The sequence below is a fragment of the Neodiprion lecontei genome, chromosome 4 (assembly GCF_021901455.1).
Source record: "Neodiprion lecontei isolate iyNeoLeco1 chromosome 4, iyNeoLeco1.1, whole genome shotgun sequence".
Taxonomy (NCBI): domain Eukaryota; kingdom Metazoa; phylum Arthropoda; class Insecta; order Hymenoptera; family Diprionidae; genus Neodiprion; species Neodiprion lecontei.
The window spans coordinates 34860654-34883346 of NC_060263.1; the positions used below are offsets into that span (position 1 = coordinate 34860654).

General features: G+C 38.3%; 1 protein-coding gene across 7 annotated transcripts in view; it reads left to right on the forward strand.

Annotated features, from left to right (window-relative positions):
* The window catches only part of LOC107222327 (mitogen-activated protein kinase-binding protein 1), an 85318-nt gene that overhangs the window by 11126 nt on the left and 51499 nt on the right, over positions 1-22693 (forward strand). For all 7 annotated transcript variants that reach the window (XM_046736722.1, XM_046736727.1, XM_046736731.1 and 4 more), the window contains exon 2: positions 5726-5763. The gene's annotated coding sequence lies outside the window, so the exon portion shown is untranslated. The remainder of the gene's footprint in view (positions 1-5725; positions 5764-22693) is intronic.

Below are 22693 nucleotides of genomic sequence, written 5' to 3' on the forward strand. Positions count from 1 at the left end.
AAATCATACATGTACCCGAATTCTTGAAATTGATTCATACATTTTACTTCGTGTATCGACTTTGCCGAAAAACTGAAATAAAAATTTTCAAAGTTTTAACATACCTACAGTTTCAACCTAAACACGTCAAAAACTTTCTGTTACTCTTCTGAAGAAGTTTAACGATCCATACATTATTATAATCAGCCCGTTAATTAATCACATAACATGTGGGCTGGAAATTCGGCCTTCATTATCGCGTGAAATTCTTCGCCTCGTAATCAATGTCTATCAATCTATTATACAAAAAACCGTCCGATGTTCATCCCTAGGCTCTGGGCCTGAAACAACCCTAATGGAAACCCCGTATAAAAGGCCATATTATCAGGCATATAATCCATTGGTGGTAATTTTATACATGATACGCCCTTTATGCTCCCCTTTTACCCCATGTCCATCACGTTCAAGTATTTAGCTTTATAAACGCGAGGTAGATGAATTTTTATGATTATGTATTATCCCGAGACGAAATTTTATACGTCATTTGAACCTCGAGAAAATTTCGAGCTTTTCTATACTTACGCGATGAGAGATTCTTAGGTACGGAAATCCTGTGTAAAAAGACCCCGTTTGAATATGAAAAAACCGCTCATTATGGTTATAAATCAGAGTGAAAATTGCGACTTATTTAACCCTCGGAAGTCTTATCGTCAGTTCCTCTATTTCAGGTTTAAACCTCAATTAATCTTTGAGGTTTTTCGCTTCTTGAGATTCACGGATTCTCGACGTTCTGTTCAGTGCGACTTGCGATGGGATCTGAGAATCTCGAAGTTAAATTTTGATCTAGAATTTTTTCGACAACTTCGAGCCTCTGCATTGAATCAGATTGAGCTGTGAGGAGGATCTGGGGGGTGTAAATAAGATGAGAAAAAAAAATTTATTTGATTATAACAGTTCAAACTATATCCGGTATATTCAAGTTCGGGTTAAATAGATTAAATTCGGATTCTCCTGAACTAGACTTTTGTGTGTCTGCGGTTTTTTTCGTTTATCATTTTTAACCCATTGAGTCACACATTATTCTGCTGAGTCAACTCTTATTACAAAATAGTATGGCATGGTTTTTGTGGTCGCTAATTACGAATCTGAAATCAGATTTCAAAAATTGAAGATGGCGGATCCAATATGGCGGACGGAAATTTTTTATTTAATCACATCCGGTCAAAAAACTATGCAGTTGTATTTGGAGTCGCTGAAATCAGATTTCAAAAATTCGAGATGGTGGATCCAGATGTGTCTCCGGATTCGATCGAATTTGAAATTTTCGTACGCCACATTGAATCCGCCATTTTAAATTTTCAAAATCCGGTTTCAGATTCGTAATCAGCGACCTCAAAAACTTGTAATTTATGTAACGCGTGTATACGTGTAGTTACGGAAATGAATTATTCCTTCAATTTTCACGATATTTTTCAATCAATTTGTTTCTAACAATAATAATTTACATTATATCGCAATAACTACTCTCGAGTATTGAAAACCTGTTGGTACACTATCGGAGATAGCTAAAAACCCGCAATGAAATACGTTTAAAAGTTGTCTAAATGTGCAAAAAATGGATTATAAAATAGGCGACAAGATCGAACGAGGCTTACTACTACGACCGAAAGAGTTAACCAACAACTTATCGTCCGACGCGACGATTTCTGTTATTCCCCTCGAATTCCGAGATGATTTCACCGGGAATCTGCAGGGCAGAGCCCGTCCTATAGTCGGTTCGCGGTAAAGCTGGGCGAGCTTGCAGCAGCAGTAGCGACAGAGTGGTAGTTGCCATGCCTACGTGTCTCGCACCCCTCGGACCGAACACGTTCGATATTCCTTGCACCGCATCAAACTGCCAGTGTTATTATTATCGGTGTGGCGGTGCCGGCGATGCTCTTGGATCTCTCCGCCACGGCCTTCCTTTTATCTTCCTGCTTGCGAACCGACGCCGCGACGTTTAGGGTATTAAGAAATCATTTCGCACCCTCCGCGTCCTCTTCTATAAAAAATAAATATATCGTTATAAACGTCCAGGCGTATAAACGCGTCGTGAATAACGTTAACGAATTCAACGTAACGCAACGTACACGTTCTCCCCTTTGCCAAGATTTTTTTTTTTACGCACGCTGCGTGTTCCGCATTGCGGTGGGAAACGATACGTGAGACGTAATCGGAGATTCATCTATGACGTTCATTTTTCCACGTGTATGATGATAAATTTTAGGAATCGTGGAGGAAAAATTGATGAAAATGATTTGGTAGACCTTTTGATTGTTATCTCGATCTTCTATGCACCGAAATTAATCACTTGCTCGTTATGTTTCCGTGTTGTGTGTAATATTATTGAAATTGGAAATCAATATCGACAATATCGCTGCTTCTTTTTGCGCGACCTTTATAATCCCGCAACCATGGAAAAAATTGGTATATTAATATCTACGTTGTTCATCGTGGACTAAAAGAAGAAACGAGTTACATATACGCTAGAAAAGAGGCGCGCCTATTTGTGTACGACGATGTAGTTGTTATACCTATACTTACGATCGCGTACGACATTGTAGGACTAAATTATTTAGTACGCAATATACATATACCTTATATATATATACTTATATATATATATATACCTATGCCATATTTCACGAGGTTGAACATCTCGCAGGTCACGTCTCAATCATCCTTGAATTCGTCATTTTTCAACGCGTCGTGTACAACGTTTATATGCATGTATATGAGGTATTCCGCACCCAAACCGACCTACGTATGTCCCTCAGTATCGGTGATTTTATTTATTTTTAAGTATGGTGCAGAGTGTAGGAGAAAAATCATCGTTATCCCCAATCGATTGGCTTTAAATTATTCTCATGAATTTTTTGTAAAAAAAAGATCAAATTTTGGAGACCAAGATGAAAGTAGACAAGCTTTTGGTTCAGAGGCTGGAGGCGAAAGAAGTAATTGAAAAGCGAGAAAGAAAAAGAAACGTATTGAATATGAATGTAAAAAATACAAATTTATATGACATACGTTTTTTTTTTACTTTTCAATTACTCGTTTCGCTTCCAGCTGCTGAACAAAAATAAGCTTGCCCACTCCTGTTTTGGTCTAAAAATTTTTGTTTTTTTGACAACAAACTCACTAGAAAATTAAATTTGAAGCCAATCGATTGGGGCTGTTGATTCGAAAATTGGGTTTTCGTATTTTTGGGTGCGGTAAAAAATGAAACACGTGGTCCAGAAAATCTAAAAATCAGTGAAAGACGATTTTTTTTACACTCTGCACCATACCTAAAAATAAATAAAATCGCCGATGATGAGGGTCAGACGTAGATCGGTTTGGGGTGGAATGCCTCATATACACACACGCACACACACTGTCTGCGATGATCAAGTCTATAATGCAGTACGTATATGTATATCCTCACTGCAATTACGAACATCTCGGACAATGGTTAGTTAAGTCGATTTATATTTTTTCAACCGCATCCAATGTCATCGCCATTATCTCTTTAATCTGCTTATCTACCGATGATCTTCACGTCTCGTAGATACGTTAACTTTCGAGATGAACGATGATCAACTGACGATGAGAAGACAAATCTTTCAAACTTGTTCAATTTATTTTCTTTGGTCCTCCGCTCGTCTAAATCTTGGGTGTTTTTATCGAATGTTCTTTTTCAACTTTAATGGATTTTTATACTCTACAAAATGGAAAACGAATTTCCGTTCCAAATATATGTTTTGTCACGATGGTGTTGTCGAAAATCGTATGTACTATTCCCCAAGCTGTTTCGTTATTGCAACAAATATAGCCTCACTCGCTAATTGATGAGCTAACGTCATTTCGAGTTCGCGTATCGTCCTCCGTGATTTATACATCAGCTTCCGGCGAGGGAAATGAAACAAGCGATTGAATATCAGGGACATATCGGTGTCTCCCGTAATTCATATTCCACACCACGTGTGGTCTGATTAATTTCACGCAACGTATCGTCGCTTCGGAAGAAATAATTATTTATTAACGATCGTAATTTCTCGTATTTACTTTATTTTTACCGCGTCAATTAATTTCTTATACCGTTTCACGTTCTTCTCATTTAATAGAAAAATATCTATTTTATTGTACGTTTTCTCAATCTCTTTTCCTCAACAACGTACCGTATCGATTAAAATTCTGCCTCGGGTAAATAGAGACTTGGTGGTGGTGAACGGCGACTGCAGGGAAATGTTACAAGTACAGTCCAGGTAAATCGTACTCGTATAGAATCACGCAGCAATCTAGCTAACTAAACTTACTACAATTAGTTAGCTGCTAAACGGAGCTTGGCAGAGATATTTCGCTTCGCGCAGGTTATTTTCAGGCGCCTCGCGAATATCCAGCAGCCAAGAGCTGGGGCAAGTCTTAGAGTTGTTGAGCGTCCGGCTTTGGCGACTTTTCACTTTCCTCTCTCTTTCCTCTCGCCCAAGTCCAGCCTACGTACGTAACTTATACTTGTAAATAAAATTCCAAATCTCACAATCAATGCTCAGCGCAGAGATCAGCAGAGCTTCGTGTCAAAATATTGCGGTTTAAAAATGAAATGAAAAAACAACACTTGCAGATTGTTCCTTTATTTTTTAAACTGGTTTTTTTTTTTTTCCTCGTGCACCAAAAATAAGATTAACATAATATGTACGACTAACGAGAACTAAAAACTTTTACGTGAATTTGTGAATAAATGGTAATTCGTCCACTACCTACGCGACTCGTACTCAGCTGTTTACTCGCACCCATTTCTCTTTCAGTTTAACTGCGTTACTCATACAGATACCTGACTGTTAGACAAGTGCTGGGTTACATATACGTACACCTATATATGTTTACACTCTAATTATACACGAAACTTAAACAACGGTGAAATCCCACAGGGAGTTGGTTAGATATCGTCCTGTAGTGATTGTGTGACTTTCGGAAAGCAGGTGTGTGTGTGTGTGTATATATATATATTTACATATATTCCATAATGTTCCGAAGCTTTTTCCGAAAACCTCGCTACCCCGTTTAACGTTACGAAACTTCGTTATTCATGTCAATAAAACCGCCACAATACTCTGTTATACTCTTAATTAGTGACGTATTGTTGAATAAATGAAGACGATATCGGACCAACCGCCTGCTGGATATCGTTCGTTGTTGTTGTCTTTCCCGTTTCTAAGATTACATCTGCATATTTTCTTAGCGTCGAGCTTGACTGAGTTGCGTGCGTATAACGAGACTTTGGATAGACACGTGTATGCAACAGAAGCAAAAGCAGCAGCAGCAGCAGCATCGGCTGGTTGTTTACGTCGGTTACAAATATACACGGTGAATACAGATTAGTGTTACAGTAGCCCTTCTCTGGCTGATGATATCTGCCTCGTATCATCGTCATCGTCTAACCGTTTCATCTTTATATACATTCGATATGCATACCTACGGAATATTACAACAATCCCTGAGAAACTTTATAGGAAATCGCCTGTTGTACAAAATCATCCTAGTTTACTTACGTTTGAAAGTATCTCCGATGTAACGATCGGTCATTGTTTATTAATCGTCTATGGTAACTTTATATTTACATAGTCCAAGTTTTTAGTCTATTCATTTGGTTTCGCCAATTCAGTTTACCAATTATTACGCAACTATAATCAGAGTGCAAGTTTTCATTATTTCGTTTTTCCTGTTACAGATTGCGTTGGACGCAGTACCAGAAACACACAGACTGAGGTGAGTCTTGCCCTGCTCTATACTACATTATTCAAGATTTGTATGTACAGGAAAATCTCAGAAAACCGGAAAAACTCAGGTAATTTCAAAGATCAGACTGGAATTTTGAGTCTGTCAAAGAATTAAACTCGTTCCTAGACGAAGTTTTATCGATCACCACTTCATGCATTCTATGTATGCTACTTAATACCAAACTTTCTTTCGTTTTTTTTTTGCTTGTGGAAAATCGCAGGTTATTGTTTGTAAATTGATATTAATATTAAAGGTATTAGTATTGATGTGTAATGAAAAAAAAAAAAATTCATTAATCAGCGTCATATTTCGCGAAAGGTTAGTGAAAAAATCTTATTCACAGGCTGTAATACGTGGACAAGTCGAGGAATAATTTCAGATTCCAAAAAGCGTACAAACCCTGTTGTTACATTAATAAAAGGTAAAAAAAAAATTTTAACGCATAATTCTCAAATCGCTATAAAGATTGCACAGTATAAAATGGGAGGGATAGAAACAATCCCATACACACGCATATTGTTTAAACTTCAAAAACAACGGTAATAAATCGTGACGATGCGGAGGATCCTTTACGGAGTTGAAGAAGTCCTCTGGGACCAGCCGCGCGGAGCATGCAAGCGGAAGAAGGAAGAAGGAAGGAGAAAGTTTAGGGAATGGGATGGATGGATGCAGGAAGAGGAAAGGTGGATATGAGGGGTGGAACGAAGGTATAACACGGGAAGAGGATCCGCCTCCCTGCAACCAGCCCGGCAGAGTGCTTGCTGGTCGATAATCCACAGGTTTATATTCTGCTGCAGTCGTCGTCCTGCCACCACCGCCGCCGCCGCCAATCCTGTCTCGGCATTTTCCCCCTTCCTCACCTTATTATCCACCCTGCAGGTTGGAAATCCTTGCAGTGCGGTGGTTCAAATTTGCTCGGATGCACCGACAAACCGTCGGCTATCATCCTTCCGCGAAATTGGCACCGGCAATCAGAAACACCTTTACTGTGTTACGACGCCGGTTCACCTCCTGTACCTGATTTAAAATCCCGACGCGAATTCCCCACCGTCGGAGGATTCGATAAATTTGTCCTTTTTCTCGCCGTTTCTTTCTTTCCATTTTTAATACATCGCTAAACACCCGACGATTTGTTCAATATTGATTTACAGTAATTTTCACATCAATTATCCGTTTGCTTTTTTAATACTTCTTTATTTTTGGCCCCTTGTTGTTGAGAGAGATGAAGTTATTGTAAGGGGGCGTACGTTAATTACGTGAAATGTTTTATTTTGTTTTCAATATGGACTACCCCCCCACCCCTCCCCCTTGGCGAGGTTTGGTAAGATTTGGTAGGACTCCCCCTCCCCCTCACGTCAGATTTATCCTATAATTTTTCAATAACGAAATTTATTTAATATGTTCGTGTATTTTGCCTAATACCACTAAATACCTAATATTTAATATTTTCTATGCACGGGATTGATTTTGTTATACAAAATGTTACGTGTTATTATACTCTGAATTAGAAAGTTGACGTAAGATTTGCCATCCCCCGCCCCCCACCCCCCCATTTTGAGCTCACGTAATTAATGAACGCCCTTTAACCGATCCGATTTGTAGAGAATTACAATAGTTCAAATACTCTCAGAGGTTAGTCTACATGGGTAGAATAAAAGAGTAGATTTTACTCAAAACTGCAGGAAAAGAGTGACACGATAGGTTTCTTTAGTAAGATATACTTCATAAAATACGGAATTTACCCTTCCTTTTATCAAAATCGGTAGAGTTATTCCAAAGTTCTATTGGAAAGTGAAAATCTGTTGGTTTTAGGAATACAAGTCTTTACAGGCTAGTCGATTTTTTCTGCTGCATGATACGATACCTACCGATTTTTCTGCATCTTAAAGAGATCTTTCATTCTTCTTCTCCGTCTTAGACATCGAAGGGTGGCGCAGAATGACGTGCCGATTTTTGCCGCGGCTTAATTGGCTTCGTCGGTCTTCCTTCTCGGCTGAAAGAACTCTCGATGCAATAAGGGAAAGTCAACACGACGTCACTGCACCCGAGAGCTGTAGACCTTTGAAAGACTGTTATCCGAGTAGCCTACCCAATGCAAACACGTTTCAAAGATATTAGATATCGTATATACACACCTTCCCATCTTCCGTAGAGAAAAAAGACTCCATTCACCCAGAGACACGCCGCAGGTGCTCCTCTTTTTACTTCTTATCCTCATACAAGTTTTGGGAAACCCGAGCTTGTAATGCGTCGCACTTTATTCAAAGATGGGGTGAACGGTTAAAATGCACGCTCTTTCTTAATGCGTTACGAACCGAGGTCGACTCCACTTTTTACATTCTACAACAATTATACTTTTCTAATTAGTCCGAAGGTTGTAACTAAATCTTCGATAAAAAAAAAAAACAAATTAACCTATCGCTTCCTCTTTCGTTCTTCTTTCATTTAACACCATGTTGAAGTTGTTAACGTTATCATAACGATTCACGTTTAAAGAAACCGTTAGTTTATGATTTTTGAATGTTTTGAAATTTTTCTTCCTTCAAAGTCATTGTAAACATATGAAAACAGTAGTTTTTTTCCCAATGTTTCGTTACGATAACGTTACTAACTTTAATCTCGTAATTCAACATTGTTCACACTTATCGGTAATTCGTATTGCCGACTCTTCGCTACTTCGGAATCACTTTGCTGCTTCGCATGCAAAAGAGTAGCATGGATGGTAGACGTGATGATAACGAATTAATACACGTTTTTCGCTCCGTATTCTTGGCTCGAATATCTTTTCAGCCGCAAGACGGCGTATTTGTCTCGTGGGCAAGTCGTCGGTTGGCCGCCAGCCGATATCACTCTTGTATCTCGAGCACGTACCTTGATAATAATGCAACAAACATTATACCTGCGTGTCTTGTACCATCTACTACGAATTTACGTTCAATACCTAGCTCGTATCTTTTTTTTTTTTTTTTTTTTTATTATTGTATACTAGCCTCGACCAAAAGTTTTCAATACCTACTCTTGCATGTGCATGGTGGTCCTTGTATGGGGTAAAAATTCAAAAATACGCTCATTTTCTAAATTTTGTACTGAATTTTATTTCAAAGTTATTCGTGAGCAAAAAAATCCATTTTCTACAATATTTTGTGAAATTCATCTTCTTTTCAGTGAAAAAAAAAAAAAAATCGTTCCGTCAATCAGACATAATATCAGAATAAAAGATTTGAAACAAAACACTAGCATTCATTTAGTCCGTACTGTAGTGGAATAACCTATATGTCAGCACTATGCGATGTAACAGTCGATGCCATGCAAATATTGTGGTTATTTTTTTTTTTTTTACTTAATCTTATCATTTGACATGTTAAAAAAAAAAAAAGAAACGAAATAATGTAGCACACGTTTTTCATGGAATATCCTATTTACGATTTTTTATTTTTAGTTGAAAAGAAGATGAATATCACCGAATATTCGAGAATATGGATTTTTTGCCTACGAATAACCTTGAAATTGAATTCAGTGAATGAGCATATTTTTGAATAGTTGGAAACTTCCCGCTTAAACAGAGAGACGAGGAGAATGAAGTAAAAATTTGAAAAAATGAAGGAATTCTTTTTTCACCATTTGGAACCGATTTCACAGGCTCCATTGTGTTTTTTTTTTTTTTTTTTTTCGACCTCACATATCAAGGAGCACACTAATGTGTCTTTATCCATTGCACTGTCAGTCTTGTCTCACGGAATCGACGATGACTCAAATTGTCCAACTGCTGTGACGAGCGCAGTTTTATTTCAAATACCCTTCTGGGATTCTGAATCATTTTCGAGCACCGCCGGTGTGCGAATTATTATCGATACTGTACTTTGTGGTATTATTATTGTTGTTATATACCTAGGTAATGTGTGAAAATCGGGAAGAGAAAAAAAATTCGGCAAAGTAAACCTGCGGCAGACTTCTTTTCTTCTCCTCTTCTTCGTTTCGCACATTGAAAGCACGAACCCGCGCCAAGCTGTAAACTCGTACGCTTTTCTTTGTCTCTCGTCTCTTCTCAGCCTTGCAAGCCGCGGATATTATAGCCTGTAGGTACGTGGTTTATACATTGTATGGGTATTTTGTATTATATCTACGTGTTGAATTCGAGATGACCGTTTCGTAAAATGCATTTTACGACCGGAGAACGGGTCGCACGTTTTTCGCGTTTTTTAGCGCCCTCCAATTTGCTGTAAAAGTACTTGCATATTATGTACGGGGTTTCTCATGTAAGCTCGACCAATAATTGTCCCTCAACATTTTCGACCCGTTTCACAATTTTTTATACGATTCTACGAATCTGCGATCTCAAAAAAGCACTCCTGAATTATTTCAGGTTTTTCCCTCCATCCGTTGATTTTCTGTAATTATTCAAACCCATCTAAAAATGAACATTTTTTTGAAAATCTCAAAAGACTTTCAAAAATCCTATTTTTTATCGTGATCATTCTGACACCCAGACCACGATGGGACCATTCTTTTGTTTACTTATTTATTCCTTTTTTTTTTGTTTACACACTTTTAACATTTTGAATAAACGAAACTCCATGCTTCAATGTTTCAACAATTCTCAAGAAATTACCAAAAATTCGACGCCCTTGCGTTAAAAGATTCAGAATCAAACACAAAATTTTGCGTAACCTTGTGAGAATTCTCCGAACGTTGGAACATGGTGTTCCGTTATTATTTTATCGCACTCGGTATTTTATAATAATAACGCATGCAGACGCAATTATACGATTCCAGTCATGATTATAATCTTCGTAATATTGGTAGAGCCATTATAGAATAAAAAACTGACATGCGCTTCAGGTGATAATTACGTACCATATTAAAAATTTTGGTGCTCGGCTTTTTTCGAAAAAAAAAAAAAAACCATACTCGGTTTTATACGACGTACGTACGTTGTTCGTCTCTGACATGACGCAATCGGTAAAGTAGCGATATGAGAAATTGATTAACTAAGGATAATTTGATAAATCAGTCGACGCAGAAATTGGATGCTTTTTAGGTGAACAGAGTTGTTTGTACGGCATTTATTTGTATACTCTGATTATTGGTCTTAAGTTTTTTATTTTTTTTTGAAACTATATTCCATACTCGCAAACGAATTGCGAGAATTGCTCTGGTTTTTTTGAGAGAAATTTAATTCTAGTACTTTACGAAATTGGTTAAAAAAATTTTTGCACATCAAAAACCTGGAGGCAATACAGCAATGCACATAATTAAATTTTTCCTTCGATTGCATTAATTAAATTTTCAATATGGTGTCTAATTATGCTGTAAACGATGGCTTTGTTTTACATGCATGGTTTCGCTAATATTATCCTGCATGTGTCACGATTAATTCTTGAAAGCATAAACCGATTTCGACACACTTTTATTACGTATAGACGATCTTTCGACGCGGATCAGATTGAATTGTGACACAAATCTCGTCGTCGATCGGTAGGTATAGACAATTGTTGCGAAACGTATCGCCGAGCAATCGCCTCGAATAGTTATACCTACATAGTTAGGTACTGTTGCTTTTGCCGCTCGGCAAAAATTTGAAAGTTCTCCAGTGCAAATGTTTGACTATGAAAGACAAATCGGCTTTCGTAACGGACGTTATACACTGATGAATATATCATTATTATCATCAATATTGGTAAATCGAGAAATCGCGTGTGACATATTAAGACTCACTTGAGTTTAACATTCAAATGAGATTTCGGTAATCAATGTAGAAAAAAACAAATTGTTGTGCTTGCAGAGGAAGAATTATTCTCCTCGTGTTTTTCTTTCTCAGCCTGCATCGTTGAGTGTATTTATTTCCGACTCAGCCATAATGTTCACTTTTTTGACCTGCAAAGCGGGACGAAAGTGGCGTATTATTCCCTCTTTACTATTTTACCTCATCTATGGGAAAAAAAAGAGCACTTTTCGCCTGCATTTACGGGAAGTATGAGATTATATTTCTCGCAAATTAATTTTTCACTTTTTGTGGGCATCTCTCTTTCTTTTCCATTTTAAACTAAATCTCTCTGTATTATTATAAACTTTGAATAATATTATAGTTTTCATACTCGTAGATCTCAATTACACATAAAATGAAAACACTCTTACGTCAATAATTTGGTCAGACTTGATTCGGGAATAAAAGGCAGCGACTTTATTCCCATGGGAATAATCTACGACTTTATTCCCTTGTTACATAATATGCCAATATACGAACACCAGACGTATTTATAAGGTCGAAAATAAAAACAAAATTCTCACACCTTTCCATTCAAAAGCCTATTGTAATTAAATAAGATAATAAGATAATAAGAAGAATGAGAGTAAGATATTATAGAATCAGGCCGCGGCATTGTCGAAGCGGCAGCAGCAATCCTTTAAGGGGGTATTCTAGTGTAGAAATTTGAAAAAATCGATTTTTTTTTTTTTTTTATATTTTCAAAGCTTAACCTTTCAAGAATGTGTCCTTAAAAGGACAAGTCAAAATTTCAATTATTTTCAGAGATATAGCTATTTTAGTGACACGTCTTCAATACTGGCGCGGCTGGAACGAATTTTACTCGAAACTTTAAACGCGTTTTTCTCCAAACTACATTTTTCAAAACGGTTGACATGATTTCTCAAGTTCTATTGAACCGATTTACTTGAAATTTGGTGAGAATCTTCTCAATACATGTCTCTATCGCACGAACTATTATTATAACGAAATAATAATTTTTACTATTTTTAAAAAATTCAGAAACGTCCAAAAAAGTCAAAAAAAACGTATTATTTTTTCGGACAGCCGTAATTTGGTAAAAAAAAATTTTTTTTCGACTTTTTTTTAGTTAGTACGATAGCTGCATTTATGTAGATTAATAATCTTTTTTTTTTTTTTTTTCTGATCTTGAAAATGCTTGCAATCGTGACAACATTGGCGCGCCATTTTTTTTGTACCCCCCACTTCAACAACTCATAGCACTTTCAATTTTGTATTTTTTGATTTGTTTTTTTTTTTTTTTTGTAATCGTGAAATAATAATAAACGCCTGATAAAAAAATGGATGGTAAAAATATTGTTTGTTTTTTGTTTATAGCACTTCAAAAAACACCTCAAATTCATGCCTCTACACTAGAATACCCCCTTAAACACCGCCGTCTTGTGACTGGCGAATCCTCGTTTTCGCAATACGCCAACAATGAGACGTATCGGTGCATGCGTGCAGATTTTTTCCGCCAATCGCATCCTCGGACATCATAATACCTCGGATACCTATAAACGTGTCGTTTGAAACACGAATAAGATATGTTTGTGTATACTATGTATAATCGTGACCCAAATAGCAATAGAATTTCTCTTACACATGACCCGAGCCGACAGACGAGAGAAGGTGATTAATTATAACGCGCTCTCGGGTCTTCGTACATGCAGAGGCATCACGCGGTCAAGGATCTGCTGCTTTTGCAGTTAAGGAGAGGAAGTCACCCAGCTGACGCCCTTGACCGATTCGACCGGCCTTAATATATAATCGAGTTTCGACGAGGCGAGGCTGCTGCTGATCGCCCGGAAATACTTACTTATATACATACTCGGTGTGCGAGAGAGAAATGAACCCCCCTCATCCTCCTACTCCTCCATCATTCGTTTGAATCGAGGACCAACATTGTCGAACTGCATCACCTTTCGCTGCCACGCTGTTGCTTTATGGCCGGTATTACGACACCGTTTAAATTCTTTAGCGTGTAACGTCGCAGAGTGTATTTATTACGGTGGTCGTTTCGTGCAGGAAAAAAAAAAGAAAGGAAATGAAACTGATACCACCACCCTGTATGAATGTCGAAAAGAAGGAAGGGAGTATACGCGTAAATAAACCTGCGTCCTCGATCCAAAGAGAGCGGTTAATGGTTTGATTATTGATTATTATCACAGATTTTTCTTTATTAGTGTACCTACAAGATTGGAAAATACGAGAATTTCTTATTCAATGAATCAGAAAAGATATTGTATTCCCATTTTGTCTTTTTTTTTTTTTTTTTTTCCTTTATTATTAAATATCAAATCCTGATAATTTAATAGAGAAAAATCCATTTGTTCTCATAAATATCGCATTGTCCGACATGCAACGGGAAAATATCACGCGATGGCGGTGCGAAAATAAGCATTCGCCACACGTGGTGCAGGATTTTAATTCCCCGTGTAGTTGATGCCGGTCTGTAGGTATATTTATACCTATAATACGTGGGGAGAACGTGACGCACGCTTTTCTGTATTTATTGTCACTATGCGTGACGTATTCGCGTTTCTCTCTACGTTTGAATTACGTTTACACGACGCGTGCGGTAGAATCTAATGACGAATCACTGCAGCAGCAGCATTTCCCTGCGGGTCGTTAGTTTCGAGGTGATATCAGGGAATTAAGTTGAAAAAATACTGGATCCACCTGGTAATCCAGCTCTACCGATGCTGCGGATGCTGATGCTGCGTGAGAAGTTTATTGTCGCGTAGTAGAAATTAATCACTGTTTACGCAGCTGCAGGATGACGAAGAAAGAGGCAGAGAACCGTTCAGATCTGTAGAAACTACTTTTTAGTCCGTATAACGAGAATCACCAACGTCTTCTTCGCTCATTTATTAGCGGGGTCTAAATCCCCATGTGCACGGTCTTTGAAACCTGCATCTTGTGCACCTTTACGAAACCGGAATCATTCGCTTTCTGCGGCTTTTTATCGGACTGTTTTTAAGTCGGAATAGACCAGGACACTCCCTTAACGCTGAAAACTGAAAATATGATGGAAAATTGGAAAACCGGGAATCCCACTCATCCTTGGATTCGTTTGTCGAGTTTTATTACGCAGCTCTGACCTCTGCATACCTTGTAACAAAGTTGGTGCGAAGAACAACCCGAGGCGATGACTTATAGGTACCATACTCACGTCGTTGCTGCAGCTCGAGTAAGGGCAACGACTTCTTTTTCAAGACAACTATACAAACGCGGAAGTTCTGACAGAGTGGAATTAGTCACCAAGGTATATACGTGTAGGTACGAAAATGTCGCAGCTCTCTTTGCAAAGCGTTTTTGTTTTACAATCGAGGAAGCAGAAAATGGCGATGCAGGGAGAGACTGATTGACCGATCGTGTGTGAGAAGGTATTAAGGTGCGGGAGTAAAACGAGCAAGCGTTACATTCGACATTGAGAAATTAACGTAACGTTAGGTAAAATGCTCTTAGATTTACCGATGAGTCTACATTTCGCTGCTGCAGTCGAATTTGGATTGTAATGTTGTAGAAATTGGTACATATTTTGTGAAATTGTATTATGCAACGAGTTTCTACACGGAGGAATGGATATTAATGAGGTCAAATTCCGGAACGTTAGTGTGACGATGCATCGTTGTACGTTCTATAGTATAATTGAAAAACCTTCATTTCGCAGTTTTAGGGTTGCATAAAATCAAAACAATAAAACTTGTACATATACTCGTACTTTCCAACCTCTCAAGTTGCTTCAACGTCATTCCAAACTTTCAAAAGTGTCGGTTCGTTTCAATGCTTCGTGAAGTCAACGTTACAAACCTCAGTTAATCGTGACCGCGCTGACTCTAAATTTTGCCAACCAAATCAGTGCCAACGTAACTTCGGAGAAGAAGTGTAGTTATATAGCCTTGCGACTATCGTATTCAGTGATACGCGCTACGATACGCGAAAATGGGATGTCAAGTTCCGACACTCGTCGGCAGTGTACCTACATCAGCATCGGCGTCAGCACCGAACCGCAAGAGTGTGGAGTACATACCTTACCAAAGATGCTCGTGGTTAGTTTCCTTTTACAGTAAGTCAGTCTCCGTCTTCTTCGGTCGTTCGTCTCGTCCTTAGCCTTTCCCTTTTTATTCCTCTTCTTCCTCCTCCTCCTTTTCTTCTTCTTCTTCTTCTTCCTCCTCCTCCGTCGCCGTCTAGCCATACACGTATTACAGTCTGGTCCAGTCGCTCGCCGATCGTTTGGTGCACCAGTCACGTATCGAAGATGGGGTCGAGCACCTTGTACCTGCGGTGCGCAGTGCGATCTGTGGACGCACAATGCACCGGTGGTTCATCGGTTGGTTCGACGTTGCGTTGGCAGACCGGAGTCAGAACCCCAGGCCTTGGCAGTGACAATGCCACGTTCGAACGGCTCGGTACGTCCGAAGCATTTGTGCATTTGTCGAGACTCCGCCATTGGAATTTCGATCCCCGAATTCCACTTGAAGGCATTTTCAGTCGGTTGGAAATTGTTGCCAACGATATTATGCGATAGGCGACTAAAATCTTCCCCAAAGACTAGATCGGAATATCCTGAAATCATGAAAGCCTGTGGTTACTCAGAATGCAAAGCAACATTCCCTTGGGAATGATAATTAAGAGGAGGGGAGTTAAATTGTCGATGTCGTTTGCGAATTCATTAAATTTACGAGGTGATATTGAACTACTGGGATTAACACACCTGTATCAAATTTAATTGCTATCGAATTGGATTGGACTTCAGAGAAGATTCACATTTTTCACGTTCATTCCAATTCCAAGCTTGCGTTCCTCCAGAGTTCTTGTTCCTCGTCCTACTTTTATCAATCAATCGTATCGTGTATATGATACGAAATAATGCGTTCGTTTTTGCAGGCTATGAACGGAGTAGACGAGCATTGAAATATACATTGTGCATCCGTTATAAGATTATTGTACACTTGATGTGTACAATAAGGTGATGAAGATGTTGGCGAATAGGGAATGTAGACGTGTAGGTACGTTCTTATCCACATTGTCCAAGAGACTGTGCGAGAGACTGGCGCTATTATATTCACTAGGCTAGGTCACCGACTCTCTCACGCTCTCTTTGCCAAAGTATACTATGGCTGAAACGGATGCTATGTATGGAGGAAAAAGGTCTGAAGTTGCTAGCAGGTCGAAGGATATCACCGATCCGCGTTGTAAGCTCTCGCAACTCTTTTCAACGGGACTTCGTATAGGTTACCATTTGAATTTTCCATTTCCTTGGCGCTGATCTATTTTTTTTTTTCTTGTCATATCTTACCTTCGTCCTTTTCCCCCATACTTTTCCTGGCACGTGCGGAAAATCATTATCGAATCGTCTGTCATCTACTGGTGAACGATTTTTTTTTCTTCTACAATTTTTGACATTCGTGTCACAGAGCATATTATTGTGCACATCATTTGGCAAAAGATGTACGATCGTTTATACGATCCGTGAAACGCTCTTCCTGTCTCATGTCCTTGAAATATTTACAAAACGTATTTCCGAGTGCTACAAGATGTGTTATTTCGACACAGCGTGCGTCAATGTTCTGCTTATCAGATTACGAACGATAAAAGAAAGATTTGTCCGATTTCGAAGAGCAGTAAAGGTGTAAAAATTGTGGCACGGTATTATGGTTGTAGTTAACCGAATGCCTTCGAACCTGACCTTGCTCGAGGCCGGCTCACATTTCTTATCGGGGAGGAAAAATTTGATCTATGCGACGGACGGATGGATCGATCGATCAATCGGTATTGTCATTACCTAGCTACGGAATGTCGACGCTTTGAGCGAAAACTTTATTGGCTGAAACTAGCTCCGAGAAAGACACGTAAAGAATGAGAGCCATTCAACGACCTCGTTGACGTTGGATTTACGAGATCGTTCGCTTCCTCTTCTCTTCTGTAAGCTGCTGGCTGGCTGCAGTAAAATTCGCGAAGAATCAGTACGTACTATGTATGTATATAAATTCTTGGCCAAACTTTACGCGTAACTGTTATCACTCATGCATGTAAGTTCAGAGCCGTGGCGCCGTTTTTATTATTATTAGGTAGACTTCGATAATAATCGCACCCTACTCGTAAGATAAAAGAATTCTTCAATTTTTACAACTACAAATCTTAATGTCTTTCAGAAAAATTGAGATCTCTGGAATATTCAATGCACCAATTTCATCGCGATTCCATTTTCATCACGTTCTAAAAATGACAAGGGATACTGCGAATATTTCAATATTTAACACAAAGAAGTAAAAATAAAAATTATTCGGTTTTTTTTACATCTTTCTACGCGTACACAAGACTGCGAATGTCAAAATAAACGTGTTTTATTTTTTAATTCCGTAAAAAATCGTTTCCACGTTCGTAAGCATCAGGCTTTTATGAGTACAATAAAAATGTATTTTGTGATCATTTTTTTTCAACCATAGGAAGTGCGGTTGATAACTCGACGATAATTCAAAACCGTGTTTCTCTCGTGTGAAGGAAAGGTTGGAAAATTGTAGAATTTTCACAACTGCAATATCAGATTGAAACTTTGACGCTGAACAACCGAACGAAAAAATCGATGGATCGTACCATACGTGTGTGATTTGTGCACATTGCATAACGCAACGAATGACGTATTTTACGTACCAGCAGTTCTCTTAAAATAGACAGAAAATTGTCATCGCTCGAAACACGCGTGCAGACAGCGAATCGAGCAATGCAGCATGATTCCTGCAAGACTGGCCGCGCCTTTCCGTATATATGACATGTGCCAAACATTCATCTGGAGGATATATAACTGGGCCGTATACATGAAATATAGGTATAACGTAACGCGTCTTGCATACGTAGCTGGATGTGAGTCGGAAAGAGAATAGCGTTACGCAATATGCGTTTATCGCGTTTTAACTACCTTGGGAAGGAAGAATGGTGATGAGATGCACGAGGATGCGGAGGAGCTATTACTTGATCTGCTGAGTCGGATAAGTGCAGCCATTTCGATGATCAACAACGAACTATACGAATAGATTATTTATCGCTCGGTGATGCACCATTTCGCAACAGGAACACCGCCGCCCTCTATGCGCGTAAAGAAAAATATTTTAGATTTTACATCTCCTGCCGTGTGCGGTGAATACGTGGAAAACACTTTTTTTAAGCTAAATTTACAGCAATTGTGACAAGAGTTGAAAAAATCGATAGCACGAGTTCCGATGTGCTTACAATGAGGTAAATCTACCGTAATTGATACCGGATTAAGATTTGATTGAAAAAAAGTGCCGTTCGTATATATTTATCACAGGAGACGTAAAATTGACATTGAAATTTTTCTCGTTTACGATTCTTTACTTCGACCTTTGAAAATACGACGTGAAATACGTTTATTTCCCTTATTCCCGCAGGTGAGACTTCTGCCCGGTGCTTTTGTGCCGCTGGACGAAATAAGGAGCAAGCAATAATTTCACTCCACACCGACACACAAAGGGGCTTTAGCTTATACCTTCGCGCTAACGATAAGCGACACGAAACTCCAGTGGGCGAACAGGATGTATTAATGTAAATTCCTTACAGGATTCTTCGCGATTGTCTGAGACTGCTGAAACGCTGCTTGCCTGTTTCACTTTCGGAAAAGTGACTCGCCCGAATGCGAATATCTGATTTGTCGCAAATCCTTGTTCGGCTAGCGAGAAAAGAACGATATTATTATATATTTAGCTGCAACTTTTTACTGAAATTCAGCGTCAGCTCTGTTGTAGTATAATTTTTCGAAACTCCAATACTGCACTGAGAAAAATTTAATTTGTTACTGTAACTAGAAAAATTCAGTAAAACAGGTATCGTTAAAAAAACCGTTTGAATATTGTTGGTATTACGAAAAACGAGGTGCGCGTAACTATTTTGCGCTATTGTCGATCCTTTTTTGGTAATTGCAACGCAAAATCAGTTTCTTCAGTCTAATCTATTTTTTTAGTTGAACAAGGCTTTAAAATCAATTTATCGTTGCACAAGCGTTAAATTTTCGCAACAGTTGCGAGAAAATATAGTAACAGTGATCGTAATGAGAAAGAATAGTCACGGATACTAGACTTTCCGGTAACGGCTAGAAAAATAATTTTCATTTTCTACCTAGAATTATATTTTTCGACTGTGGTGAAAAATAAAAATAGTTAAGGACTGAGCGGTAACCGGAACTAAAAATTTCTCTCAGTGTGTACGATAATTTATTTCGCTTTGGAAGTGATCAAAAATCTTTTCTTTTTTTTTTCGTTCAATTTCGGTTTTACGAAATCTGTCAATTTCGTTACACACGCCGACGACGACTTATCGGTGTAATATTGATCGATAAGAATCACCTTTCGAAGGTGATTTCCGCGTGCCTGTCGGTGTGTAATCAATAATTTCTTCTACGGTTAATGCACGTCAAAATGGCTGCAGCCGAAATTCTGATAATAAAATATAGCCGAGTTTATCTTCCGTTGGAGATAAGACGATAACCGTATTGATTATTGTATTGAATTCAAATGATTTTTACACAATCTTTTAGGCAAACCACGTGTAAGAGAAGTATAAAAAAAATTTTAGTTTCCAACTGAATGAGATATGCCGTGAAGAATTGATAAACCGATGGGATTCTTTACACTGTTTGGAAATTTTCAATTCTCGGGCATGATTTCGCGTTGGTGTTTTAAATATTTGGAAATTTTTACCCTCCCATATTCGGCGAATTAGGAGAAGAAGAAGAAGAATCGCCGCGGTTATTTCGCGCGGATTTATTTTGTTAAACTTACAGAGCTTGCCTTCATTTCACCGTACGAACTGCAGAGCTTTTATTTTTAGACCCCTAGCAGCATCCAGCAATTCGTGGCTTTGGATTTCATCCCGCTCGTAATACGCGGAATTCGAAGTACCCGACGTACAAAGTAACGTCGTCCAGCGGTATGCACGTACACAAATAACGCGTGAATTTTACACGGTAGTTCTTGAGCTAGATCTATCTCATGGAGATCCTCGAAGAGAAGAAGAATTCACCTTTCGTCGATATGGAAAAATTCACGTGACGCCGGTTTGATGTGTACATTTTATATACGTTTCAGGGTTTCAACCCTGGGGGGTTTATTCCCTGTCATACAATGAGAGAAATTTTTAGTTCCGGTTACCGCTCAGTCCTTAACTATTTTCATATTTTACCACAATAGAAAAATATAGTTCTAGATACAGAATGAAAATTAGTTTCCTAGCTGTTACCGGAAAGTCGGGTATCCGTTACTATTCTTTCTCATTGCGATCACTGTTGCTACATTTTCTTACAACTGTTGCGAAAATTTAACGCTCGTGCAACGATAAATTGACGTTAAAGCCTTGTTTAATTAAAAAAGTTGAGTGAACCGAAGTAACTGATTTTGCGTTGCAATAACCAAAAAAGGATCGACGATAGCGCAAAATGGGTAGGCGTACCTTGTTTTTCCCAATTCCAATAATATTCAAAACAGTTCTTTTTTAACGATGTTTTACTGAATTTTTCTTGTCGCTGTAACAAATGAAATTTTTCTTAGTGTACATGGATTTTGTTGCAAAAAAACACGAAAAATAAGGAACGTTAAGGTTTTCGAAAGGAGAAATGGAAATCTTGAAAATTATACGCATAACAGGCGTAACGTTACGTCTGTTTCTCTGTAACAATAGAATTTCCATCGTATCTCACCGTGTGATCGATCTTCATCCGACATCGTTGCGGAATCTTTTGATACCGCCGAAATAATTGAACAGAATTTCTCCAGGCTCGTTAAAAAAAAAAAGAATTACTGATAATCAAGATTTTTAAGGGGGCATGTCGGTATAGTCACACTAAAATGAGATAATTTATGAAATGTTTTCACCATTGTTCAGTACAACACCTAATATACCATTTATATTTCGTTGAAGTCAGATTTTTAAAAATTTTCAAGCGTGGCGGCTGCTCTTATTATTTGCTGTGGACAAGATATCGCGGAGCTTGGCTACGTAAAACATGTAATTCAATTTTTTTCTTATAAAATAACAGTAAAAGCTGCCCCTGATAATCACGCTTTTTGAAAAAATTCACTATTCACGAAACTGTGATAGTTCCACTTGATTAAAAAAATAAAAATAAACTCTACTCCATTTCTTGACCTTCCATGTAGCGTTATATCAAAGGAATTTCAAAATTGAAAAAGTAAGATTGTCAAGGACTGGTCAAAGCATCGAAGAAGATCCTTTTAAAATTTCATCTCAATCAAACTAACAGTATAGAAGATATAGTGGACACAGACTTTGAAAACAGCCTTTTGAGAAAAACGTGTTGAAAGTTTACGTAGGTACGAAGCTTGTATAAGAAGATTATCTTTCGTTTCATCAATTTTTCGTTTCGTACGGATTCAATGGCCGCTTCCTGTTTCTTCCCGTTACTTGCCGATAATTATAATTTGTCGGATTATAAACTTCATAAACCTGACAAAATGTGTGGCAAACGCTCATCTTTTGACGGAACTTTTCTTTTAACCTAAACGAACTTTTCGGAGGGTGCACGGTGAAAAATCGCATGCCATTTTTGCCCGAAACACTCTATTGTACACGTAACTATCTAACAAATTGACGAAGTCGAGCGAGCCAATTACCGCGATTCACTGCAACAACGGCGAAGTGCTAAACGACAGAATCGCGTCACGCACGGGCAAATAATAATATCGTCTCGTATCGATTTCGCATGCCGCGTGGTTTGGCTTAGTTGATACCTAATGCAAACAAAGGCTCGTCTGACAATGAATTCGAGAATCCTGAAAGCAGCCGCGGTGGATACGTTTCATGAAACGAATCTTAAACACTGATCGTGAGATTCTCGGTTGTTGAAAATCCAGTTATTCTTCATCTTCACCGCCATTAGCGTGACCGTTTCGCAATATTGGGTCGAAGGGCTTTCATCCTGGATCGCTTGCTACGCGAATTAACCCTGAATTTCACAGAAACCTATTACGAAAAAATTTCACGGCCATTTTACTTAGATGTGAAAATAATTCTCTCATACAAGTTCACGATTAGCATTTGTCATTATTCAAATTTAGATATGGGTCTTAAAATTACGCGGTTAGAACACCTCGTCACGTTCTGGATAAATTTTATCAT